The 16,908-nt window shown below is 49.4% G+C and overlaps 1 protein-coding gene across 1 annotated transcript in view; it reads left to right on the top strand.

Moving 5' to 3' along the window:
* Positions 1-16,908, top strand: part of xkr6b (XK, Kell blood group complex subunit-related family, member 6b) — a 39,349-nt gene that overhangs the window by 1,535 nt on the left and 20,906 nt on the right. The window lies entirely within an intron of this gene.

A 16,908-nucleotide genomic window follows, 5' to 3' on the forward strand; every position in this document is an offset into this window, starting at 1 on the left:
CTCCTTCCTTCCCCCTCCACCTCCCCCTTTTCCTTCCACTACGACATCAAATGATCCATGTCCGCAACCACAGGCCAGACGAGCATCTGTTCCCACCGCTGGCAGACAACCAACCCAACACCCCCACCCCCACCCCGCCGTCACTTTCCCACCTCCTCCAATAGCCCTCTCCCCTCCCCCCCACAAAACCCCCAACAGACATGATGCCATTGATTCCTCTGCGACGCTCGACGTCGTTTTCCCCCATCATAAAAATCAAATAAAAATATTTAAAAAATAACACTCTCTAGGTGCATGTGTGTAGTTCAGACCTCAGTCCATGTGCTTTGTGGCATCATGTACCAGGTGTCGTAGTAGTATAAATAGATAAATTAATAATGATAATGATAATAATAATAATTTTTTAAAAACCCTCCTAGTTTAAGCTGGCGGCTTGGGCAGCAGCAGCAGCAGCAGCAGCAGCAGCAGCAGCAGCAGCAGCAGCAGCAGCAGCGAGTTGCTTTGGTGCAGGCAGACGCAGTGGCTGGCATTTAGCGGTTGGTGGGGATGATGAAGGGCTGCTGCTCGGCCAGCGGCTGCAGAAATCCTGCTTCAGAACACGGTGAGACAGGAGTCCAAACATTTTAAAATCCTGACTCACTGGTGTTTTTTTTCTGTCCCCCCCACCCCCTCCCACCCTCCCTCCTCTTCCCCTGCTTGACATGGTTCATTCAGTGTGGGTTGAGTGACTGAGCTTCACCATCAGCTACACAGTAGGGGTAGGAGGTGGGGGGAGGAGGGTGAGAACATGGGCACTTTTATTTTTTCAAAGTCATGATGTGGTCTGACGCATGTGGACATGTGTGCCAGAGGCGGAGTTACTCACCAAACTACCGCGTTTGACACAAGGGAGCCCACGCCTGATGCCCTCTGATCCATTTTACCCGTTCACACCCTCGCGAGTCTGACAGAATGAGCCTCACACTCACACACACACACACACACACACGCTCCCATGTGGCTGGTGACATCATCTCAACACCACCACCTCCCCCCAGCGTGCGCGCTTAAGTTCAGCTCAGTGCATGAGATTATCCACTCAGCACTCCTGCAGTCTGGGAGTCGCTTTGAGCCTCACCTGAAGGCGATGCCATCGATCGGGCCACACTTGCATCGGCCGGAGTTTATGAACGCCGCTGCATCCATTGATTGTTTCCCCTCATATCTGGCGGTGGGGAAAGACGGCGGCGGCGGCGGAGGAGAACAACGCACTCGGCCTGGCCCGGCCGCCGCGCCGGTAATTGGTTTTTGTGTGTGCGCGTGTCGTCGGCTCTGTGGCGGGTGACATCTGGAAGCGAACCTTTTGACGGAGAGCCTCTAACGAGCTCTCTGCAGCCGACAGCGGACAGGATGTACTGGAGTGTCGGTCTCTTGACATGTAACAAGCACATTACACGCTTGGTCATCACGTCTCCTGACGTTTGTCAGTTCTTTTCCTTTTCTTTTTTCCTCCTTTTTTCTGCTCGCAAAGAAAAAAAAGGAAGTTGATGTGTTTGCGTGCGAGCGCATTCTGTTTCTTGCCGAACGCAAAAAAGGCTTGATGGTCTGAAGGTGAGCCACTTTTATGCAGGCTGGTTGCCTTTCAAAAAAAAAAAACAGAACCTTGAACCTTCGCAGAGCATCGCAGAGCCTCGCAGAGCCGCTGTTCCTCAGATTTCACCTCGCCAGCTGTCAGTGAGGCCACACTGGGCCAGTTGTCAGGAAACCAGGTAAAACATTTAGGGAATGTTACTTTTGGTGAACCAGGTTCACTTTAAATGCTATTGAAGAATGGCAAATGTCTCCAAGACAGTTTATTTTTAACACTCACCCTTTTAACGTGCACCTTTTTGGACTCTTTGTAGATTTTATGAACTATGCACTCCCTTTCACAAACAGCACTAAGCTGAAGTTAAACCTGCCTCTTTGCAGGATTAATATAAACTTCAATTTAGTCCTAGTGTAGCTCTAATCCACCCTCTTGCAATTTTTAATCCACAACCCACAAAGTCTAAGGCTATTTTAAGACAAGTCTGTGCAAGTGACTTAAAGTTAAGACAGCTCAAACAGCATTCCAGCCTGGGACTAGGCTTAAGCCTTGTCTGTGAAACCGGGCCTTTAGCTCGTATTCCTTCGATGTTTTGGACTCATTTAAATTCCTCCGTAGATGAAGCAAAGTGACAATAACTGGCTGGCTGGCTGGCTGGCTGGGTTGAGGGATCACGGTCAGGCCACCGTCTCCCCACGGACACGATGCGCCTGGCTGCCTGCTGCAGGGCGACGGGGGGGCCAAAGGGAGCACCGCACTTGTCAGCCTAGCCAGAGTTCGCAACCCACCGCGAGAACACATGATATGAAGATAATGGGCCGATGAGAGAGGGGCCAAACTGCCGATAGGTAGCATCTGCTCCGCTGCGAGCCTCGCCCCTCGCCGTACTTCTGTCAGAACTCATCAGGTGTCACGGCGGCTCCGAGTTGTTTGGTTGGAATGTTTCGAAAGCAGCTCGCTGTCACGAGGTGCAGCGGCGTCAAAGCTAAAAGGTGCTGACGGGAGTCAAAAAAACAAGAAGAAAATACGCTCACGCACACACCCTCATCATGTCTCATTACTCCGTCCTATTTTCGGCCGTGAATTCAATTAGCTGCTTTCCATCCCCGCACCTGGGCGCCGGCGCCCGTCATCGCCGAATGGCCGGCCTTGTTCCGTGCCCTGTGCTGATTGTCGACCGAACACGCGGGATGCCGTCTTCCAGTCTGTAATCCTCTGCTCCTCGCTGCTTCTTCCCTGTCAGTCCTCGCGGCGAGCGTCGGGGATTCTGCTCACGCTCGCTCGGGCACACGGCGGACCACGCGTACACATGGGTCTCCTGGCGCCGCGGCGGACGGCTTAATCAGTGCGAAGCCAAAATTAGCACCTCAGCGAGAGAGGAACCGCGTCAGTCTCCGGCGAGGAGGAAATCCTCCGCGAGGGTTCGTTGGGAAATCCCCGCCAAGTTCGTGGAGTCATCGCTCATCTCTTTCCCTATTCAAGTTCCACCTAATTGTTATTTTCAGAAGCTTTGAATGCACGTACAAAGGCAAGAGGCAATGGTGTTATGTTTTTTTTGCTAAAAAGTTCAGCTAAAATTGTTGGCCGATTGCACCGTCGAGTCAGGAACGTCGTGAATGGGACACAACCAGGACCTGCCGTGACCCTGTTTTTTTTTTTAACACTACTAATTTCTCCCCTGCAAGCTTTCACTGACGCAAACTGAACTGAACAGAACTGACAGCGCTGACACAGGCGATAGGTGCGAGTCTTAGAAATTTACGCTTCTGCAGTGATTTGTTGCTGCAGGGATTTTGTTTTTTTCATCCATGCAAAGAAAAACCGCTTAAAAGAAACATCCTGTGAAGTGCGATTTGCACCCTTCCCGTGTCTTCGCCTCTGAACATTTACTCGACAAAAGATTCTGCCCATATGCATAATGCATCGCCGTTCTGAATTCTGTGGGGATTTTAATATTCCAGTGTTTCCTCACCGGCCGTTGTAGGAATTCCCGAGTCGTGCCAGCACAAAATGGGACGGGGGAATTCCACTGTCTGACAGAATGTTCTGACGCCGCAAATCGTGTGTTTGGATCGCACTTTAATCCCAAACAACCGAGCAGCGCGAAGACATCGCCTCATGGCTGACATGTGGCTGTGTTTCCTAGGCTGGTAAATATTAATACAGGCCGGGAAGCAGTCGACAAAAGCCTCCCTTGGCTGGCTGAGCTGCTTGTAGATGCCAAGAAAGGTTTGTACATGCGGCGAAGTGAGACATTGAGATGATACTATGCATCCAAGCTGGTCTGTCGAGGAAAAAAAAAAAAGGGTGGGGGGATGATAATGGCCTGGACTGACTGCTCACAATCCCTGCAAATATTTTATGAACCGGTGGTTCCCTTTAGAGCGGAGGCGCTCCCTGTTTAATGCTTATAATGTCGGGAGCTATTATTCAAAATTTTTTTTTATTATAGCAAAAAAAAAAAGAGTCTTGATGTTCCAAAAAAAAAAAAAAAAAGACTTTTTATACCACAGAGAACGGAGAGATGAAACGAGCATGCTTGCACAGATGGGGGAATTCTAAGCGCTGGAGTGCAAATCTGACTGCTGCTGTTGTGTGTTATTTACAGACGGCACATTAAATTTCCGCCCGCCGCTCTGGAGCATATCTGGGTAACGCTGCTCATTTTCTCATTAGCGCTGATAACAGGGGAACAAACCTTTAATGCCTGCACTCGGAGAGCAACCACCCCGCCATCCACACCCCTCCAATTACGTGACAGAGGAGGCTATCAAAATGCGAGAAAAAAGCCCGGCTTTCCTGGGAGTCTGTCTCAGCTGGGGGTAGAAGAGACAAGAAAGCCGGAGATTATGCAGAAATGTGGCGCTTCACTTTCTCGAGGAGCGCGTGGGGACACGGGGATAGGGATTGAATCTGTTTTTTTAAAAAAAATATATTTCTTTCAGCGTACGTTGGGATTTGGGACCAGGCAGAGTGATTGAATTAGTGGGAATTGCATGAACGCGTTTGATTCAGCGCTTAGGATTTGTTCGGATCCGGAACCATTTGACTCCCGTTGAAAAAGTTGCGTTTAAAAGAATTGAACTTGAAATCTAACTTAAGTCTTAAAGTGAATCTTAAGTTGGTAGCTGGATCACTCAGGGTTCCTCTGTCAAAATTTGCCCGTCCATTTTGAAAACTCAAACCCAAAAAAGCGTATCAAATCAATCTTAAATTTGCACTGTATTCCTCGAGCAATCAGCTCACTCTGGGTCATGGCGAAACCAAACCTTGTGCTGTTGTAGCTGCTCTGGAAACAGGAAGTGTGAGGCCAGCTGCTGCTAGAGTGGCGGATCTCTAAGAAGTGGATGTCACTGTCACATCAGAAGAAAAACTGTATCAGTGAAGGTTTTTATTCACTTCATTTCCCAATGACCATGGGTCAGTGATGCCCTCGGTAGACGTATATCTTTTGGTCGAGCAGGCAGGGAGAATTCTGCCCTGGCCACTTCAGCCAATCACCTTACAAAGTGTCACCTTTACCTTTGTGTCCACTTTATGAATGTTTTCCGATGGACGACCCTCCCAACGCTTGATTTGAGTTTGGGGGTCTGCTCAGGGTTTCTGACTTGTGAATACTGAATACCGTTACGGCTCGACCTGCTCGAGATACAAAGCGTCCATTCAACTTTCTTATGATGCGGTGCCGTACAAATGAGGCTGATTTGATCCGTGGTCTCTTTGCCAGATGGATTTCAGTGACAACATTCCGCCTGATGAAGGAGAAGATGTCGTCTCCTCGGGCGCTGATGCCCACCGCTGCTGAACGGGCCTCTGAATTTTCTGCTCGGGCTGGATGAGCGGCGATAAAGAGCCGGTGATGGCGCCTGATTGCGCCGCCTCGGGCCTTCCTGCCTAGCAAGAAAAAAACAAAAACCTGATATTTTGTAGCGCCGGAAGCCCGGAGGCGCAGCGGTCGCCGGGCAGAGCTGAGGCTACAGGGAGGCTTGTTTAAGGGCCAGATGGGTTGCCAGACCTGACATTTGTATGCTGATCGCATGCAATATGTGCAGGCGTTGCACGCACAAGCCACACCCCAGGGGGGGGGGGGCGGCGGGGAGTAAGTCTTTCAATACGGCTCCTTATATGCAGTCTCACATCGCAGACTCTCTCTCTCTCTCTGTCTCTTGCTCACTCGCTTGCTCGCCCGCGGACGTGCACACAATGGCCGAATTACACATTTCCATGTCCTGTTTCTTGGGGCGGTGAGATCAGAGGGAGGTGGTGCGGCCAAGTTGACAAAACCCGAGCCGCCCTCCACCTCCTCCTCCTCCTCCCCTCCTCCTCACTGCCACCACCCCCGCTTTTTAAGAGGGGAAAAAAAAATAAATAAAAAGTCTTTGCCCTCCGAGCACAGAGATTAAACTATGAAAACAGATCATTGAGCCTCGCTGCCGAGCTGGACAGTTGGTTGGTTGTCGTGTTATGCACGCTAGCCGGCCGGCCAGGGGTTTTATTTCCATCCTCATCCACAGAGACAGGAGGAGCGCTGCATTTATCGATCAGCTGCTGAAAGTAGACTCCTCCCCGCCCTCCTCCCTCCCTCCCTCACCTCCTCCCCTCTCCTCCCGCGATAATGCACTCTCCCTTCTAAAAATGGCCGAACGCTAGCGCATTTTTAGAAATGCATTTCGCATCGCAGCCCTTTTAATTTGTTGTGATCCTGTCCAGTCGGCTGAACGGACTTCTGGCCACAAACGTCAGAGAGTCGCCTCCTCTCATTTTTTCCTCCAAATTCGACACATGCTCCACAGAATCAAAGCGCTATTTCAATTTGCTTCTCTCTCGGCAGCGTGTTTACTCGCTTCCCGCGCATACGCTCGCTACATTTGTTGCTCGCGCTGCTTTGTGGAAATTGGCCCTCGACTATGAGCGATTTATTGACTTTGAAGCCGGCATTTGTTTGCGCGGTGCGTGTTTCCGGGTTCTGTCGGGGCAATTATAACCGCTGCGCAGGTCGAACTCCCCCCCCACCGCGCCCTCTTTACGCCCTCGCCACCCCGTGTTGTCTGCGGCTGCCTTAACGCTCTCGCTCTTCACAAAGCTGAAACTCTGGTTGTTGCACCAGCTCAGGCTTCTCTTTATTCACAACATGTTGCGTGATGGATATTTTTGCGCATTAGCTGGCTGGATGTTGCACTCAGAGAAAAATCATTACCGGGGCCCAGAGGAGATCCGATTCGAAAATGCCTCCGCACAAAAGGCTATTTTACATCCAGAACTCCGCTGGCCTAATGGATAAATTCCTGATATATATATTTATATATATATATATTTAGGTATCTGTTGTCTTGAAATAGACGATGCGCACACTCCCAGAAATGCTGTTTGTGTGCTGCCTCTTCTCTCCATTAGCGCCGTTTGTCCGCTAAGCCGCCGCATTACCATCTGTCCCACCGGTGAAGTCAGCATATGTTTTTTTTTTTTTTAATTCTTATTTTTATCCCTCCTGATCACTTACGCCTATTATAACGTTCTTGGACTCCTTGCAGAGCTTTTCATCCTCGCGCCATCCGTCCCAGTCATCGCCCTTCCTCATTCTGCCGTTAGCCAGACGGATGGCGCTCTCAGATTCCTGCGTCCCTCACCGCTAGTTAAAGTCATGATTCCACCTCCCTCCCCTCCATCCTTCTCGCTTTATGTCCTCGCCGCTCTCCTCCTCCTGCGTCGTCGGCACATAAAGCCGCACTTGACCTCCATTTCTGTCAAGGAAACTGGAGCATCTGGCTGCCGCCGCGCTACAACTCAGCTCTCGCCACCCCCCAACTCCTCTTCACCAACCCCCCTCCTTTTCCTGCCATACCTCCTGTCTCAGCGTCCCCAACAGAGGCCATTTTCAGCTGCCTCGCGCCGTCTTTTTCACGTCTCTCCTCCTGACAAAACGTCTAATTTCGGCGAGAGATCGTGACGCAGCTTTGCTCGTCCATCAGCCCGCGGTCCCTCTTGCACCGCAGCTGCGGCGCAATGCCGCAAAAACTGTTTGCACCCTGATGAAAATGTGACACTGGCCAGATTGGATCTGGGAAAATAATTGAGAGAGGGTCCGGGCTATGCTTTGGAAGAGGATGTCTATCGACCGGGGTTGTTCACATCGTTAAAATGGAACCATTTTCCTGTGGATACATTTCAGCTGCTGCACATTTCATTGAGAAATGAGTGCCCTGCGTTGCAACACAGAGGCGTCAAAATACTCTTTGGACTAAAATCAGAGGTTGACAATCTAATTTACAACAAAGAGGATTGCGTATCGAAAACAATTCTTTTTATTTTCATCTGCCATATAAAAAGGAGGATTACTGGGAAAAGACATGAAAACGACGACGACTTGTAAATGAAGTTGTGTGAAGCTGCAGCACAGCAGAGTTTGAACAAGGCAACGCCGTGTGTGTCAATCACAAATGTTTGCACACTTGCCCATGCGGCGGTGTTTGCTGCTCGCTGAGCTCTTAAAGCCTGCTACCCGCACAGGAAATCAGCAACGCTTGTTTGCATCTCATCCAGATGAAAAAGGCGACTCCCCCTCCCACCCGCCGACGTCCCCGAGGGCTCGGTGTGCGTCAGCCTCATTCGGTGGCGTCACGATTTCACTCGGGCGGTGATCTAATCGGACTCTATGGCGGCGACTGTGTCGAGGAAGTCGGGATCGGGATCAGCGTCAGGTGGCTGGACAAGTCTCGCCGCGGACGCGCCGACAGACCGGCTCAGTTTTGCCACAGGAAGCCTGTGAAGCAGGAAAATGAATTGGAAACATAAGCTGTTCACACGCATCAGCTCCCTCAGCGAGTGGCCTCTGCGATGGAGCGTTGCCTGATGGGAAATCGTGTTGTGGGAAATGGAAATTGTGTTTTTTGGGGGGGGGGAATTATTTTTATAACTTGCATTCTGTCGTGGCTCAGGACCATCTGCATCAGTAACAGGCTGCCATTGACTGCGTTTATTATAGCCTATAATGCATTTTTAACTTTAAATAATGAACAGAACAGAACTGTGTGTGTGTGTGTGTGTGTGTGTGTGTGTGTGTGTGTGTCCCTCTTTTATTATTTGCCTCTTTTGTCACCAGATGCTGCCTTTATGCCTCGACTGCTGCTGGATTGACGGCTAGCCGCGGACGCTAAATCTTTGAATCGCCATACTTTATTTTTTTTACTGCCGTGAAAAAAAAGATACTGTATATATTCTCGAAAGATCCTCTTCAGGCAGACTAAAACACACACCGTCCGCGGACGGGCCTGGCTTTTCTCAACGTCGCCTGTGTTTTATTCATTAGTGGCGGCCCCCGCGTCTGCAGAAGCTGCATCAGCAGCCAGCAGAAGAAGAGAACGCTGGCGTTGTCTGAGTCTAATCATGGCCGACGCTCCGGGCGTCAGTTTGATAAACAGACAATCTCATCTCATAAATAATTGAACAGCCCCGCTGGTTTTCCCTCGCTCTCACCGCGTCACACCTGCAGGGGCTTTTTTTTCCTCTGCCGCCGCCACTGCCACTGTCGTCGTCGACCCTCCACTCACTGTTTTGCACGGCGGAGCACCGCTTAGCGCTATCTGCCATGCTCGGCGTGTGAAGAAGACCAGAGAGCGCAAACCCGTCTAGTCTAAATTGGCACGGCGGCGGAGCAGAGAGTGTTGTCTGTGTCGAAAGGAGAATGAAAAGAAGTCGGATCAAGGCTGGAAATCAAAGGTGCCGTTGTCGTCTTTGGGATTATAACAAAGCTGCTACTGTGTTTCACACACAATCTTGTGCTTTCTAGACAAATACTTGGGTTTCAGCTGACGCGCAAAGGTTGTGCGAATTCAGATAGAGGGCAGGAAGTAGAAATGGAGGATAAGGAAATGGAGGAAACTGTTCAGGAGGGTCGGTATTGTACAAATTCAGATGCTAAGTCACTAACCCTTACAAACAAATCACTCCTTACAGATACATCTACAACATACTGTTTATATAGTCAGTGTGTCATAATGTTCAGTTATGTATGCATGAGTGTTAGCGTGTGTGTGTGCGTGAGCACGGTTGTACGGGAGGTGCGAATGTTCTTTTTCCTTATGTTGCGATGAGTGGTGAAAGGAGCCCACGACCAATATGGTAACCTGTTAGAAAAAAGATGAAAATCTGACGCTTTGAATTTCAGCGTCAAAGGGAAAAAAAATGGTGCTGTGCCATTAATGAGAAGAACACATAAAAACATGTTTTCTGCGAGATGAGAAAACCGTCTTGGGCCAAGACTCAGTCCTTGTGGGACGCCGCTTTTAATTGATGTGCTCGTGACACCTGATGTGTGTTTCAAATGGACGGTAAAAAGAAGAACTGATGAATCTGTGAGACACACAAACCTCTGAAACACCTCTGAAAGCAAAGCCACCACAACCCTAATGGGTTCCAAGTCATTAAAACACAGTATTGGTATAGACGTAGGTTTGGAGTCCACAACATGAAGGCACATTGTTCCTGTGGTTTGTCAGCAGTGGCTTGCGTATAAAATGGAGTTGGGATATTTTCAGACTCCGTGTCTAAGTGGATTAGTTGGGGGTTCCTTGAAGGGGCACAACAGTTTAGAAAACTGCCTCTTTCCTGCACACGGTTCAGAAAAGAAACTGCTGCTGATTTTATTTCCGAGATTCTTCTAGCTGTCACAAAATCTTTTTAAGACTTTTGTTTCCTTTTATTCCTTTTTTCTTTCATTCTAGGAGCAAACTGAAGCCACTCATTAACAGAGTGTTTATCTCCCAGCGACACACTCGCCACTCCTCGGCTGCTCTTAATTTTCACTGAATAGTGGAAGACAAACATATTCTGCAAGTCCCCTTTTGTTACCAGCCAACACATTGAACTGCTCGCATACAACGAATAAAACTGCACCCCGTGGAGCCTCATGCGGTGCACTCTAAGATCGTTAGACGCTTCACCACAAGGACTTTTGAAAGAAGCTTAAAACTATTGCGGAACGCTTTGAAATAGGAGCAAGTGTCTCTGTTAAGTCTTTGAGTGAGTGTTTATTGATTTATTCAGCGGCATTTTTGATATTCCGTTTTCCGCACTTTTGAGGCAAATCTCAAAACATCCTGCTCCAGAGCGAGAGAAGGTTATTTATTTGTTTTTGGCCAGTCTGGCATTTCCCCCGCTGCGGCAACCATGAGCGATTCCAAGCCTGGTCTTTGTCCCGCTCGGTGCCGGCCGGCTCTCCTCTCTCTCACCTCCCCACTGGGCACAAAATCTCTCTCTTGCTCTTTAAGGACGAGTGAATGGAACAAAGACACAAGCTGAATTGACATGGTAGCCGGCAGTGTGACAGCAGACAAATCATCTCCACCATGACGAGTTAATGTACTGAGAGCGTTCGCACTTTCCACCAGTCCCAGTATTGTAGTTTTTCTTTTAAAATATGACATAACACGATGATCCTGACCTCAGCAGAGGACGGATAGACTGAGTGCAGTTGTCCAACTTCACCGTCCTGACAGAGAAGGATAACGTTGCAGTCATTTGTTGGTATAGACACTGAAATATACCCAGACCTGAAATTGTTTCTCCGACTCTCCAGAAAGCAACACATTTAGCCCTGTGTTTACAGCTCTCTGCTGAAACCGGTGTTTCGTTGGACCTTCCTCAAATTTTGAAATGGGATGAAAAAAAGTGGCTCTGCTGTCCAAGCGTCTTAGACACTTGGCTGAGGGTGTTGTCACTAACTAACCTGGGAGTGAGTTCAGTTACCTCAGTGACATCACAAACAGTTGGTGTTGCGGAAAATTCTAAAAAAGCGGAGCAAGCAAAGGAAGGATGGACTCACAGGATAAAGAGAACCATGTCACTGTCAAAAAACATTGGTGAAAGTCAAATGTCTTTTATTTTTTTCGTCAAACGATCAAAATTCTGGTATTCCGAAAAAAACCCAACTCTTTTACAATCTCCCGCCCCTACCATTTGCAGTTCGACCTAGCAAAGCAGACATGAAATTAAAACGTTCGACCCGAGCAGCTCGAACGGACACCCTGGACATTTTATTTATTTTTTTATTTTTTTGGCGCACGGCTCATTTAATAAGTCCATCACACTCGGGCTGACATTTCATCATCGATATGTGACTGATGTCCTGAATAATAACGAGGCCTTCCGTGTGTCGGCGGTTTGTTTTTCCCGTCTCGACTCCGCCGCCACCTGCGTAGTTGCACATGTCCGTCACGCAAAACCTGCCAAAGCCCGGTGCTTTCTGTTCAATCATTTTCCTGCTCACCGCTCACCGTGCATGTGCCTGTGCCTGCGCACGTGTGTGTGTGTGTCCAATGCGGCTGCTGGCATGTGTGTGCGTTCCCCGGCTCCTGATCCGAGCTCTCGACGATGATTGTCGGGTTGTGTCGGGTTTCATTTACACCTGTCTGTGCCAGAGACACTGTGAAACTAATTGAGCCAAAACACTCATTCGCTCGCGGTCCCCCCCCCCAAAAAAAAAACCGAGACCCAAAAACAAAGTCATTAACATGCTTCATGTCAAAGCTTGTTGCTGCTGTCAGTGGGTTGTTGGGTTTTTTTTATTTATTTATTTTTTTATTGTGCAACAGAGAGGAAACAGCAGCAGAGAGCAAAATCCGCTCTCCTCCCCTGCTTGTGTGTCAATATGTGCTATATGTGTGTGTGTTGTGTATGCGTGAGAGAGAGAGTGAACAGCGAGATCACAAGAGAAGCGCTGCAGTGGAAGTTGATTATGAGGCTGTAAAAATAAAACAACAGCCGTCTGCCGCCTCTTTTTTTTTCTCGCCGGGACTTCTGAGTTCATTTGTGCCACAGTGAGAATTATTAAATAGATCATCTGACACCGCAGTAATAATGCAATTAATTATTTTCTGCCGAGTGCCCTGCGCGGCTTCAATTAGCTCTTTGCGCAGCATCTGCCCGTCAGAATTACGGCAACAATTCTGACATTCCATTTTCCGAGTGTCAGAGCTGCCGGGGGAATTAATCAGTGGCCGCGGCGCGACCAAGCGAGGACGTCGGCGGAAAGTTTCTCGACTTTGATGACGTGGGCGAATAGCCGGGAGATTACGACCGTGTAGAAAAGGCGGGAGGATCCGTCTCCGCTGGGCTCATCAGGCCGCTGTTCACTTGCTGTCCGGATGTTTTCATTTGAGACGGTTCGGAACGTGCAACCTTCAGTTGTTACTGCAGTGTTCTTGCGCTCTTTTGGGGAAAAAAAAAACAACAAAAAACTGTGCAACCAGCTGGTGAAGACACGTGAATGTGTTTCTCACTGTGGGTGTTTGAACCAGCAGTAAATGAAATGCAAGTTATACAAGTCGGTAATGACATCAGCAATAATGATTATTATTATTAGTCTTACAACACAGTGATATGCGCTTATTGCAGTTAGTTAGTTGCCTCTGTAACCTGCACTTTTCCTGTACCTGCAGCTCATCATCGCTCTTTTTAGTGGCCGAGGCCCAATTATTTCGCCAGGACAGTTGCAACCGGATACACAGTTTGAAATTAGTGAGCCAGGCTCTTCCATTTTGAAAGGAGGCTTTAAACAGAGGGCTTAATCTGCAGTTTGTCTGGCAATCTAAATTGTTTCCAGGATGATTGAGGAAAAAAAACCCTCACAAGGCACTTGATAATGGAGATATATTCAGTCCTTTAAACATTCCATTTGCTCCATCATCGATCAGGCAGTTTTTTGTTTTTTTTGCGTTGTCATTTCTGCACAGCGTCTTATAATTGGCTTATTTAGCCCATAATAACAAAGAGGCAGACAGCACAAAGAGTGGCAGGCGACAATGGAAGTGATGAGAAAGTGACCCAGGGGCGTCTCTGAAAATTGCCGTGGATGTTATTGAGGAGAGCGGCGCTGATTGAGAACCGGAAAGCCGGGATCAATCACTCACTGAAACAACACTTTTATGGGCCGCTGATGGCAGAAACAAGAAGCTCAGAGAGGCTCTTCAAGTTTAAGTAAATACTGCAGGCGAGCTTAATGAATAGATGGCGCTGGAGAGGCTGTAGGGGAAGGAAGTGTTTCAGGTCTTGACATCATTTGCAGCTACGTGTCCAATAAAACGAAATGGTCAACAAACAAACGAAAGAAAAAACTGCCACACCTCTTGGAGTGGAGCGAAAAGCTCCCGCTGTTTTTCCCCTGTTGGTCACACAGTGCTGTACCATGTAGGCCTCCGCTGCCCATGGCCAGCAGTCAGAGCTGTGTGTAGCCACAACTGTTAATGAGGTAATGCCCCGCTGCCAACTGTGCCCTAGATTCCACCGAGTGGAGTCCAATTCTGCCGAGTCCCAACGACACTGCTGCTGCTGCCGCTGCTCACTGCTGAACGGTGGCTTTTAAGCCGGAACACGCTGGGCTCCAGGCACACGCACGGAAAGACACGGAGCGGGCGCGGCAAACATTGGCCCTGTACTCTTTCGTTTAGTCCTTAAAAAGTTTTAATGAGTGTTGGTCAGCCTCCATGGAAGGGGTGTATGTTGTTCTCCCTGTTTGGTCGTGTAAAGCCAGACCTGCGAGTGGCGTCGCGTTCCAGTTGCCTTTGGATGTCTCTAGTCTTGTTTCGCCAACCTCAGTGGATTTTTAACACCAAATCATGGGTGGACACGTGTCTGCGAAGGTTCTTAGTTCATTATACTTCTAGATTTCAAGTGAGACCTGTTTTATTGTTTGACAGCCGAGCTCAACAGTGCAGCTGATACGTCACGTTTACAGTTCACAGTAACGTATGATGAAAAATCCACCGGATCCACCGTGTTTCCCGATCGCTGACTTCCTGCCTTCACGAGTCTACTGCTGTGCTTGACGCGTTTGCGAAAAATAGAACACCAGCGTATTTTTCCAAAGCGGCGCCTGGTGTGAACTTGCACACTGACTTCAGTGGCCGCAGACGTGCCGCAGGTGTGTGTGTGTGTGTGTGTGTGTGCGCGCACCAGACGACATTGTTTTGCTCGCTCACTTCCCGCCGTCTGACCGTGACGCTCCCCGTGTGCAGCTTTGTCACCGGCTGACCTCAGTTCTCTGCGACTACGTCCCGGCTGACATAAGTTTCTCCCGCTCGCCTCCCCCGGCTTGCTCCATGCTGTTCTCTCTCTCTCCAGGGCCGCTATAATTCCATCCTTTTTTATTTATTAATTTATTTTCTTTGCCTTCAGCTCGCACTCAGACGTCTCTTTGTTCCTCTCGCCGCTCCTCCGTCCTGGCGGTTCGGGGAAGCGGGCGATGACAGTTGTATTAGCGGTCGATGGCGAGGTCACTTTGGCTGGAGCCCCGCCGAGACTTAACACCACCGTCATCGCCACGGAGACAAAGGAGGAGGAGGAGGAGAGAGAGAGGGGGAGGGGGAGGGGGGAGATGGGCCAGAGGATGAGATAAAGCAGCGAAAGATGCTGAGAAACAGGGAGACTGAAGAAGAAGATGATGATGTTCCTGGTTATGAATATACAGTAGACCACATCCAGCAGTCCAAATGTGTATGTATGGAAACATCAACGTGTTTTTACAATACAGCGTTCAAAGTAAAGATGTCTTTTCCCCCCTGCTGACTGAAATGAGTAAACAGTCTTTTATCTCGGATCATCTCCGACGACGTGACGCTCGCTCGGTGAACCGCCAACACACTCTGCGTGTGTGGTGGTGTGAATTCCATCACTCCCCCTCGCCCCTCCCCCTCCCACCTCCCACCCCCTCTCCCGGCCGCGCTCTCTCGCTCTTGATTGACATTCAATTGCCATGGCAACGAGGGGGACGTCTCCCCCGAGGAGCTGGTAGTCATCAGGTTCGCCGGGAAGAAAGAGAGAAGGGCTTGGAGGGGGTGGGGATGGTGGTGGTGGTGGTGGTGTCTCTGTAAGTCAGCCCTCGCCGCTGTTGTTGCGCCGCAACGGACCACCCCCTGCCCCACCCCACCTGGACCCCCTCCTTTTTTCCTTCTCCGTCTGTAGCCCACCTCTGCGCAGGTGTTGCGCAGGGTGTCCACACCCTCCCCCCCAGGTGATGGCGTTGGATCTTCGAAAGCAAACAGCCTCCATGCACTAAACGTGGGGGATTGGGAGGATGTCTGGTGTGAACAACCCCTCTGGGAGGCGGACGACGTTGCCTCTTTCCGCGTCATTTCCCTCATTACAATCGTGGTCGTAGATTTCGGGGTTGGTCACTGCTCGGAGGCCGAGAAGTCGGCTTTTCCCCTGGACTGACTCGGCGACTCGGCGGCTCCTCTCCCTGACATTTCTCTCCGAGCTGCCTTTCCTTGGGAGAATCGCAGTGAAAACCAGTCGCAGCAAACGGTTGCGCAATGAGGCGGCTGCCGTGTCTGCACGACGGACGAATGGACGGACAGGGAATCCCTCACACTGCTGGACTGTAATGCAGTGTCTGCTTTCAGCGTCTGTCTCTCTCCCTCTTTCTCTCTCTCTCTCTCTCTCTCACACACGCGCATGCACACGCACACACACACACACAGACGTCCTGCTTTCCAGCACCACTTCATGCGCAGCCACCGCTGGAAACACACTGTTCAAAAAGCTCGCACAAGAATCACTTCAAGTTGCCATAGCATCCATTTACAAGTGCAAAGCACCACCACCAGCGCCGCCGCCGAGGTCCAAGAAGTGGAGGCGTTCCGAGCCCAGTGCAGATGGTGTCACTCCAAAGCGTCTCCCAGCAGGAGAGCGCTCAATTATATCGGCATATTGCACAAGACGTTCTGTCTCAGTCTGCTTCTTCTGCAGGGCGTGGCCTCCACGGAGACACGCTGCCCTCAGAGTCCAGCACTTTCCAAGTCTTTTTCTTTCTTTTTTTTTTTTTTTAATTTGAAATGCAAAATGTAAATTCAGCGTGAGACAGCGAGCTGCTGACAGCAGTGGGCAATTCCGTTTCAGTTTTTCCATAGTGTGTGTGTCAGTCGATTTGTGATCTTTACATGTTTTCCCTCTAAAATCATTTGCTGACCTCACGTAGAAAATGGAGCATATTTTAGCGATTTGCTGTCAGTTTGGGGGGGCTCCACTGAGGTTGTGCAAATTGGTATCTGTTCATATTTTTCTGTCGCAAAACGCAGGGAGGTTGCAACAGAACAGAAGCACTCTGGCGTAAAGAGCATTTGCCAGTCAGATGTCGCATCGTCAGATCTGTGAGACCAATAAACAACTGCATCTTACATTTACTGCATTGTACAACCCAGTCCTAAACATATACACAGTATCCCATCTCAAGACAGTTAAGATTTTTTTTCACATTGAATTCTCATCTGATGTAGCTATTATCTAGAAGAACAACGGATAAAGGCTAATTATATAAACAGGGTTTCTGCAACAGGATTCTTACTCAC

Source organism: Nelusetta ayraudi, unplaced genomic scaffold, assembly GCF_046127955.1.
Source record: "Nelusetta ayraudi isolate G7.1 ecotype Tasmania unplaced genomic scaffold, CSIRO-AGI_Nayr_v1 ptg000082l, whole genome shotgun sequence".
Taxonomy (NCBI): Eukaryota; Metazoa; Chordata; class Actinopteri; order Tetraodontiformes; family Monacanthidae; genus Nelusetta; species Nelusetta ayraudi.